Genomic DNA, 10,734 nt, shown 5'->3' on the forward strand with positions numbered 1-10,734 from the left:
GCTACTTAACGTGCTAACGTTACCCAGACTAACGTTAGAGTGAGGAAACATGCTTGAAAAAGAAGGACAAGGACGTGCATGGTGTTTAAAAGATGTTAAAAATGTTAAGCTCAGTAAGTCGTGAATAAAGACTTAAATGCGGTGCTTGCGCTGATTGAGAGACTTTCTGCCGCTTCTCTCGGACTCGGACAGAATCTGAGTGCGAATTCAGCTATCTTTCGTGGCGTATTGCGATTTAATAATGACATACACATACAATTATGTCAATAACAAAAAACAAAACAAAAAAAGTATTCAAGTAAACACAGTCGGCAATGTCTTAAGTGAACATAACCAATTTGGTGAAACCTAGATGTTTCAGTATTAGATCCATGAGCTCTTAAAGTGACCGCAGTCCGTTCAATTTAATTTCAAGTTTATTTGTCACGTATACAAATTTCAGTTACAATTTGTACATGCTTAGGTTGAGGCTCAGTCATTCTACAGTAGTGCAATATAATTAAATACAATATAATTTAGAGGAAAAATTTAATAATAGAAGCCTATGCAAAACTAATGTGTTATGTTAAAAATATGTATGTTAGCTTTGCATATCAAATAATAGAATGGGTAGTATGTGTGCGGTATGTTTTAAAGTGAATAGGATAAAAATATTATGTATCCTTAAATATTAGGCTAAATCCTTAATGTTAATCAATTAACAAAAGACAAAATCGCTGTAAATACATTGAAACCTATGCATTGATTCTTTTTCACATTTGATTATTCATTTTCTGTATTATTTTTGCTACATGTTAAATTAACCTACTGTAACTGATTTTTTTGTTGTTGTTTTGTTTAATAAAATTATGTATCTTTGTTCTGTTGTATTTGTCCTTTTTAGACTAAAGAACATCAGTACAGTGACAAGATCCTTGGATGTGCTAAAACAGTGGCCTTTATTTTTTTAAAAGATCAGGTGAGTTGAACTGAATTTACTTACTGTTTCTTACTGTTTCAACAAGGTTTTTTTTTTTTTTTTTTAGGGTCTCTGCTGAGTATTACAGTATCACACAAACTGATCCGAAGAGCACCTTTTTCTCTTAGTTAAATGAATACACATCTAGTTGTACAGAGCAAGTGGTGGAGATGAAGATCCTCACTTGATCATCAAGTAATTATTTTGCATGTGATCATATCTCTCTGGTTAAAGGCTGAATGGTGCCATCTCTTTTTCAAGGTAATTCCCATGCTTCACTTTGTATATAACTTGTTCCGTATTTGTTTTTCTGTCTTTCAGACACAGAAACTCCAATGTGCTTCCTCAAAGAAAGTCTACAACTCTTAAAGGTCTGCCTTTGTTTATGAGGGAAAAGTCTGGAAACATCCTGAAGACTTGCCTGGTAAGAAGATCATCAGCATATACACTTTCACCTATTTACCAGATGCTGTTAAGAGATAGATTTTGTGTGATATACAAAACTTATCATCAACAGACAAAGTCATGGTAAAAATTACTTTATTAAATAATTGTAGTTGAAACTTTCTCAGTGATCAGTTTGACTTCATCTGATAGCACAAATTCAACAAGCTGTTATTTTACCAAAGCAAAGACAGTGGAAAATTACTGCTTCACAACACTGTCCGGAGACATTCCCTCTGATATCTAACCTGTTAAAACAATACAGTGCACAATCATAAGGTTAAACAGTAATGTAGTAGAGTAAATAAAATTAATATAATATGAAAGAATATGAATATAGGAGATATAAACAAGAAAAGGCAGCATGAAAGTAATCCATGTGACTCTAGTGATTTAAACCAATCTTCACTGATGCAATATGACCAGTTTTGGGTGATGAACAGAATGTGTGCCTTAATACATGTACGATTTTGGGTGACCTAAAATAACTAAACTAAAACTAAAAAAAGCATTAAATCAGAATGGCCGTGGATTCTGCTGTGGACGAATGCCACAGGCAATCACATCAATGCTGATATGGCATTGTTTGGAGTTGGGAAAATGTTTTCCGTTTATCAGTTTTAGCTCTATGGCTGAATTTGAACATGCTTAAAAAACATGACCACCTTTACTTTTCAAGTGAAGTTACATGAGCAGACCTTTAGGAACACTCTGTGGTCTAACATAATTCAATACAATAAAAAAATGACCCTAATTTTATGCTGATTTATTTTCTACTGCAGGACACAGAGCCAGAAGACATTCACAAGGGGAGAAGATGAGGACCTTAACTATCGTTGAAGATGATGTTGCCACTGTCCACTCAAACCCAAATATAAGGTGCCTCTCTGTAGTACTATAAGAGCAGTTTGGGCCAGATAATGTGCAAGACCTTTGCCACAGTTGTTACTCTCCTCTTTGGCTTGATTTATGGCCCCAATGTTAACTATTCTAAAGCATTAAAATACACCAGTAGTAACTGGTTAAGAAAAAAAATTGTTTAGTTTGTTTAGAAAAAAAACGTTTATTTATCTTGACCTAAAGTGCTCCGCAAGGCTGATTTTTTTTTTTTTGCATAGTCCTTCAAAAGATTGTCCAAGTAGCTGCAATCCATATGGATAATTGTAAGGTTGAGCATTTATTTATTCCAGTTTGTACTCTAATTTTGTGCATAGTGTTTTTTTTTTTTTTTTAAATAAATCTTGAAGAGTGGAATAGAACTTCATCACCTATATATATGTACACCTAATGCAAATAGAAAATGTGTTGTTTAGCAGAATATTTGTCAATAAATAAGTTCTGTAATGATAGCAATGTCTTTTGTATTGTGTTGTATTTACAGTATGGTTTACTCCCTGCATTTGGATTCTTAATGTGAAGGCTGTACAAGTATCTGGGTGAGATATTTGAAAAAGTTGAATCAACTTAAAAAAGTAAAAAAGTTGAATCAACTTAAAAAAGTTAAAAATTGAATCAACTTAAAAAAGTGAAGCAACCAGCTGCAAAGCTTTTTTGAGTTTACTGAACTTCAGGACCTCTGTAGTTGTGCTTACTCGTTTCTTTGAGTTGGACTGGTAGTTGGATGAACTTCGACCACTGAAGTTGAGTAAACTCAAAAATGCTTTGCAGCTGGTTGCTTCACTTTTTTAAGTTTACTCAACTTTTTATTTTTTACAGTGTATCAGAGGCATATAAAGACTTCATTTCTAATAAGTAGAAAAAACTAATGGTCAGTCCTTATAGGGGACACCCCATACAGTATGTACACCTCATATCAAAGAATTTTACTGCAGCATTTTGGAGTTATGTCACATTTTGCTACTTTAGAGGCCTATAAACACCTCATTTCTAATAAGTAGAAAAAACTAATGGCCATTTCTTATAGGGGACGTCCCATACAGTATGCACACCTCATATCAAAACATTTTACTGCAGCAATTTGGAGTTACTTCACATTTTACTACTTCAGAAGCCTATAAAGACCTCAAAAGTAGAAAAAAGTAATGGTCAGTTCTTATAGGGGACGTCCCATATAGTATGTACCAGAGGTGGGACAAAGTCATTGTTATGCAAGTCACAAGTAAGTCTCAAGTCTTTGCCCTCGAGTCCCAAGTCAAGTCGAGTCAAAGATGAGGCAAGTCCCGAGTCGAGTCAAAAGTCAAAGCCAACAAGTCTCAAGTCGAGTCCAAAGTCCTACCATTTTAGTTTCGAGTCATTTCAAGTCCTCTTACCACAGAAATAAAATGTATAGGCTACAAATCATGTATGTCTGTAAGATTTGTATTTATTTAAACCTTTTTTTATACAATGACATCAATCAAATACAGTAAAAAACAGAAAATTTGTGATGCAATTATTAATAATTGTGATGTAATTTTTGCATCACAATAAGTGTAGCCTATTGTGATTGTCAAAACATTTTAGTAACTAAACTGAATTTGATTAGGTTTAGTGACAACATGTTACAATGTTAACATGGTTCAATTTCTGGTAAGCTACGCTTTTTTATTATTTCAGTTCAATTCAATTATTGTGATTTGATTTAATATTGACTCATTTGGATAAATATTAGGTAGGCTACACAAGATAGGCATTAATTTTTCTCTAAAAAAAAACAACTCACCTAATGCTGTAAACATACAGAGAGCCCTATCAGCTGGCAGTATTAGGTTAAAAATAACACAAATTAAATATAATGCGTGTTTTTTTATTATAATAACAACTTTGTTTAATGATATAAGTAAAAATATAATAAACATGCAATATAGTACACATATTTAGCAAAATACTCTCTATAGCTCTTTTTTTCTAGCCAACTAACATGCTTAAATGGCTTTCCTGAGGTAAATGTAATGTGACATAATTGTTCTCCAACTGTTTTATTGACCCCTTTGATTGATGGGTCGATATTATGTATGAGGAATATACATTTCGGTAAGTTGTACTGTATCTTTCAACAGTGTTCATTCGTGTTTAACGTTATTTACTATCAGCTAGAGATGATGATCGGTTCACGTGCCGCTAGGGATCTGTCGTGTCACATTTACAAGCGCCAAAACGGTATTTATTGTCTGAATTTCGTAATAAAAGTGACAGAATCTGAGAGCAGAGATTTAATATCATTTAATATCATAACTAACCTGCTCTGTCTAGTCTGTCGGTCTCCGTGTCCTCTTTGCTTCGCGATTTTTCTGTGCGTGAGAAAATAGATGTGTGGCGTGACAGCGTGTGAAAAGTGTCAATTGCGTGTGTCTCACGGTGAATGCGTGAGAGTTGGCAGCTATGTGACAGCTAGTAAGTTACGGTACATCCGATAAGGTGCTTAGCATTCGTTCAAATTCGTAGCTGTCGAATCAAAACAACGTGGGACTACAGTGATTGGATGTCGTGCAAGCAGCGCGCGTGCTCTCTGCATGCATACAGGTGGTGCACATTGTTTCTCAGATGCAGATAAACAGAGCGGCGCGGCCGTGTGAACATTTTTTCCCAGTTTTCATGGGAAGTAGCAAGTCTTCTCGAGTCAACAGGCGCAAGTCCAAGTGAAGTCATGAGTCATTGATGTTAAAGTCCAAGTCGAGTTGCAAGTCTTTGTACATTTTGTCGAGTCGAGTCTGAAGTCATCAAATTCATGACTCGAGTCTGACTCGAGTCCAAGTCACATGACTCGAGTCCACACCTCTGGTATGTACACCTCATATCAAAGCATTTTATTGCAGCATTTTGGAGTTATGTCGAATTAGACTATTTTAGAGGCCTATAAATACCTCATTTCTAATAAGTAGAAAAAAGTAATGGTCAGTTTTTACAGGGGACGTCCCATACAGTATGCACACCTCATATAAAACCATTTTACTGTGGCGTTTTGGAGGTATGTCACATTTTACTACTTCAGAGGCCTAGAAAGACCGAATTTCTAATAAGTAGATAAAACTAATGGTCAGTTCTAATTGGGGACGTCCCATATAGTGTGCACACCTCATATCAAAACATTTTACTGCAGCATTTTGGAGTTATGTCACATTTTACTACTTCAGAGGCTTATAAAGACCTCATTTTAAATAAGTAGAAATTCAGAATTTGTAGAGTGGTTGCTGGCATCTTGTGAATGCTTGTGACGCCACTCACCGTCGTAACTGTGGACAACAACGCCAGTCCCACTCACAACCCAGTTCCCAGCCAAGATCACCCAGACTGTGAGGATCAGCAGCATGAGCCCACCGAAAGCAGCGAGAATGAATTCACTTGTCCCGTCCAACCTCCCTCTCCCACCACCTCTCCAAACCACTTGTAATAAATGTGTATGTTTCCTCAGTATCTGTATGTTTCTGCAGTCCCAAGACACTCCTGCCACCCAGTCATCTCCTCCTCCCATTTGTCCCGCAGTGCATCTCAGCCTCCTCTCAGTGGCACGGCTACATCTTGGGCCTGCTGGGAGCCATCTCCTCCTGGGAGTGTGGAGACTGTGGCTCCGCCTCCAGCCTCTGAGTGCACCGCCTCCACTCCACCTCTACCCTTTCGCCCTGGCTCCTGTGCTCTTACCACCCTCGACTCCAAAGTGGACCACTGGCCATTCGGCCTCGCCGGGCTCCCTCGGCACGTCGGCTCCACTTGGGTTGGTCATCGCACCACTTTTGCCATGGACTTGTGGCCCATTTGTTGCCCTGTGGCCCTCCACCTCTTCAGCTTTGGCTAGCCCCGCACTCCCTCAGGCTCCACCTTCACATATGGTCGCTCCAGCTCAGCCTCTAACCTCAGGATCCCTGCTTCCACCTCAGGGGGTCGTCGCTGCGGCCCAGCCACGGTCGCATAGGTCTTTGTGTCTCACTGCCTCATGGCTTCTCTGGCTACGCGGTGTGCTCCACATCCATCACTGTCGTCACCACCGGCAGTCCCCATGGTGGCGTCTGGACTCTTCACTCCATGGCTACTGCCTCCTGCGCCGCCGCCGTGGGAGGCAGTCCTGGCTGTGGTCTAATTATTGGAAATGAGGTCTTTATACACCTCTAAAGTAGTAAAATGTTAAATAACTCAAAAATGCTGCATTAAAATGCTTTGATATGAGGTGTGCATACTGTATGGGACGTCCCCTGTAAAAACTGACCATTACTTTTTTCTACTTATTAGAAATTAGGTTTTTATAGGCCTCTAAAGTAGTAAAATTTGACATAACTCCAAAATGCTGCAGTAAAATAGTTTGATATAAGGTGTGCATACCGTATGGGACGTCCCCTATAATAACTGACCATTAGTTTTTTCTACTTATTAGAAATGAGGTCTTTATAGGCCTCTGAAGTAGTAAAATGTTACAAAACTCCAAAATGCTGCTGTAAAATGTATTGATATGAGGTGTGCATACTGTATGGGACGTCCCCAATAAGAAATGGCCATTAGTTTTTTCTACTTATTAGAAATTAGGTTTTTATAGGCCTCTAAAGTAGTAAAATGTGACAAAACTCCAAAACGCTACAGTGAAATGCTTTGATATGAGGTGTGCATACTGTATGGGACGTCCCCTGTAAAAACTGACCATTACTTTTTTCTACTTATTAGAAATTAGGTTTTTATAGGCCTCTAAAGTAATAAAATGTGACAAACCTCCAAAACGCTACAGTAAAATGCTTTGATATGAGGTGTGCATACCGTATGGGACGTCCCCTATAAGAACTGACCATTATTGTTTTCTACTTATTAGAAATGAGGTGTTTATGGGCCTCTGAAGTAGTAAAATGTGACAAAACTCCAAAATGCTACAGTAAAATGTTTTGATATGAGGTGTGCATACAGTATGGGACGTCCCCTATAAGAACTGACCATTAGTTTTTTCTACTTATTAGAAATGAGGTCTTTATAGGCCTCTAAAGTAGTAAAATGTGACAAATCTCCAAAACGCTACAGTAAAATGCTTTGATATAAGGTGTGCATACTGTATGGGACGTCCCTTATAAGAACTGACCATTAGTTTTTCTACTTATTAGAAATGAGGTCTTTATAGGCCTCTAAAGTAGTAAAATGTGACAAAACTCCAAAACGCTACAGTAAAATGCTTTGATATGAGGTGTGCATACCGTATGGGACGTCCCCTATAAGAACTGACCATTAGTTTTTTCTACTTATTAGAAATTAGGTCTTTATAGGCCTCTAAAGTAGTAAAATGTGACAAAACTCCAAAACGCTACAGTAAAATGCTTTGATATGAGGTGTGCATACTATATGGGACGTCCCCTATAAGAACTGACCATTAGTTTTTTCTACTTATTAGAAATGAGGTGTTTATGGGCCTCTGAAGTAGTAAAATGTGAAGTAACTCCAAAACGCTACAGTAAAATGCTTTGATATGAGGTGTGCATACCGTATGGGACGTCCCCTATAAGAAATGACCATTAGTTTTTTCTACTTATTAGAAATGAGGTCTTTATTGGCCTCTAAAGTAGTAAAATGTGACAAAACTCCAAAATGCTACAGTAAAATGCTTTGATATGAGGTGTGCATACTGTATGGGACGTCCCCTATAAGAACTGACCATTAGTTTTTCTACTTATTAGAAATGAGGTCTTTATAGGCCTCTGAAGTAGTAAAATGTGACAAAACTCCCAAATGCTGCAGTAAAATGCTTTGATATGAGGTGTGCATACTGTATGGGACGTCCCCTATAAGAACTGACCATTAGTTTTTTCTACTTATTAGAAATGAGGTGTTTATGGGCCTCTGAAGTAGTAAAATGTGACAAAACTCCAAAACGCTACAGTAAAATGCTTTGATATGAGGTGTGCATACTGCATGGGACGTCCCCTATAAGAACTGACCATTAGTTTTTTCTACTTATTAGAAATGAGGTGTTTATGGGCCTCTGAAGTAGTAAAATGTGAAATAACTCCAAAACGCTACAGTAAAATGCTTTGATATGAGGTGTGCATACCGTATGGGACGTCCCCTATAAGAACTGACCATTAGTTTTTTCTACTTATTAGAAATGAGGTGTTTATGGGCCTCTGAAGTAGTAAAATGTTACAAAACTCCAAAATGCTGCAGTAAAATGTATTGATATGAGGTGTGCATACTGTATGGGACGTCCCCTATAAGAACTGACCATTAGTTTTTTCTACTTATTAGAAATGAGGTCTTTATAGGCCTCTGAAGTAGTAAAATGTTACAAAACTCAAAAATGCTACAGTAAAATGCTTTGATATGAGGTGTGCATACTGTATGGGACGTCCCCTATAAGAACTGACCATTAGTTTTTTCTACTTATTAGAAATGAGGTCTTTATAGGCCTCTAAAGTAGTAAAATGTGACAAAACTCCAAAACGCTACAGTAAAATGCTTTGATATGAGGTGTGCATACTATATGGGACGTCCCCTATAAGAACTGACCATTAGTTTTTTCTACTTATTAGAAATGAGGTGTTTATGGGCCTCTGAAGTAGTAAAATGTGAAGTAACTCCAAAACGCTACAGTAAAATGCTTTGATATGAGGTGTGCATACCGTATGGGACGTTCCCTATAAGAAATGACCATTAGTTTTTTCTACTTATTAGAAATTAGGTCTTTATTGGCCTCTAAAGTAGTAAAATGTGACAAAACTCCAAAATGCTACAGTAAAATGCTTTGATATGAGGTGTGCATACTGTATGGGACGTCCCCTATAAGAACTGACCATTAGTTTTTCTACTTATTAGAAATGAGGTCTTTATAGGCCTCTGAAGTAGTAAAATGTGACAAAACTCCCAAATGCTGCAGTAAAATGCTTTGATATGAGGTGTGCATACTGTATGGGACGTCCCCTATAAGAACTGACCATTAGTATTTTCTACTTATTAGAAATGAGGTGTTTATGGGCCTCTGAAGTAGTAAAATGTGACAAAACTCCAAAACGCTACAGTAAAATGCTTTGATATGAGGTGTGCATACTGCATGGGACGTCCCCTATAAGAACTGACCATTAGTTTTTTCTACTTATTAGAAATGAGGTGTTTATGGGCCTCTGAAGTAGTAAAATGTGAAATAACTCCAAAACGCTACAGTAAAATGCTTTGATATGAGGTGTGCATACCGTATGGGACGTCCCCTATAAGAACTGACCATTAGTTTTTTCTACTTATTAGAAATGAGGTGTTTATGGGCCTCTGAAGTAGTAAAATGTTACAAAACTCCAAAATGCTGCAGTAAAATGTATTGATATGAGGTGTGCATACTGTATGGGACGTCCCCTATAAGAACTGACCATTAGTTTTTTCTACTTATTAGAAATGAGGTCTTTATAGGCCTCTGAAGTAGTAAAATGTTACAAAACTCAAAAATGCTACAGTAAAATGCTTTGATATGAGGTGTGCATACTGTATGGGACGTCCCCTATAAGAAATGGCCATTAGTTTTTTCTACTTATTAGAAATAAGGTCTTTATAGGCCTCTAAAGTAGTAAAATGTGACAAAACTCCAAAACGCTACAGTAAAATGCTTTGATATGAGGTGTGCATACTGTATGGGACGTCCCCTATAAGAACTGACCATTAGTTTTTCTACTTATTAGAAATGAGGTGTTTATGGGCCTCTGAAGTTGTAAAATTTGACAAAACTCCAAAATGCTGCAGTAAAATGTTTTGATATGAGGTGTGCATACCGTATGGGACGTCCCCTGTAAAAACTGACCATTAGTTTTTTCTACTTATTAGAAATTAGGTTTTTATAGGCCTCTAAAGTAGTAAAATTTGACAAAACTCCAAAATGCTGCAGTAAAATGCTTTGATATAAGGTGTGCATACTGTATGGGACGTCCCCTGTAAAAACTGACCATTAGTTTTTTCTACTTATTAGAAATTAGGTTTTTATAGGCCTCTAAAGTAGTAAAATGTGACAAAACTCCAAAACGCTACAGTAAAATGCTTTGATATGAGGTGTGCATACCGTATGGGACATCCCCTATAATAACTGACCATTAGTTTTTTCTACTTATTAGAAATGAGGTGTTTATGGGCCTCTGAAGTAGTAAAATGTGACAAAACTCCAAAACGCTACAGTAAAATGCTTTGATATGAGGTGTGCATACTGTATGGGACGTCCCCTATAAGAACTGACCATTAGTTTTTTCTACTTATTAGAAATGAGGTCTTTATAGGCCTCTAAAGTAGTAAAATGTGACATAACTCCAAAATGCTGCAGTAAAATGCTTTGATATGAGGTGTGCATACCGTATGGGACGTCCCCTATAAGAACTGACCATTAGTTTTTTCTACTTATTAGAAATGAGGTCTTTATAGGCCTCTAAAGTAGTAAAATGTGACAAAACTCCAAAACG

The 10,734-nt window shown here is 37.1% G+C and overlaps 1 long non-coding RNA gene across 1 annotated transcript in view; it reads left to right on the top strand.

The window, feature by feature from the left end:
* Positions 1-3,106, top strand: part of LOC311277038 — a 3,537-nt gene extending 431 nt beyond the window's left edge. The window contains exons 1-3 of the long non-coding RNA XR_014625155.1: positions 1-1,153; positions 1,280-1,382; positions 2,185-3,106. The exon at positions 1-1,153 is cut by the window's left edge and continues 431 nt beyond it. This is a non-coding gene — a long non-coding RNA (uncharacterized lncRNA). The remainder of the gene's footprint in view (positions 1,154-1,279; positions 1,383-2,184) is intronic.
* The last annotated feature ends 7,628 nt before the right edge of the window (positions 3,107-10,734 follow it).

Source organism: Rutilus rutilus, assembly GCF_951802725.1.
Source record: "Rutilus rutilus genome assembly, chromosome: 18".
In the NCBI taxonomy this organism is placed as follows: Eukaryota; Metazoa; Chordata; class Actinopteri; order Cypriniformes; family Leuciscidae; genus Rutilus; species Rutilus rutilus.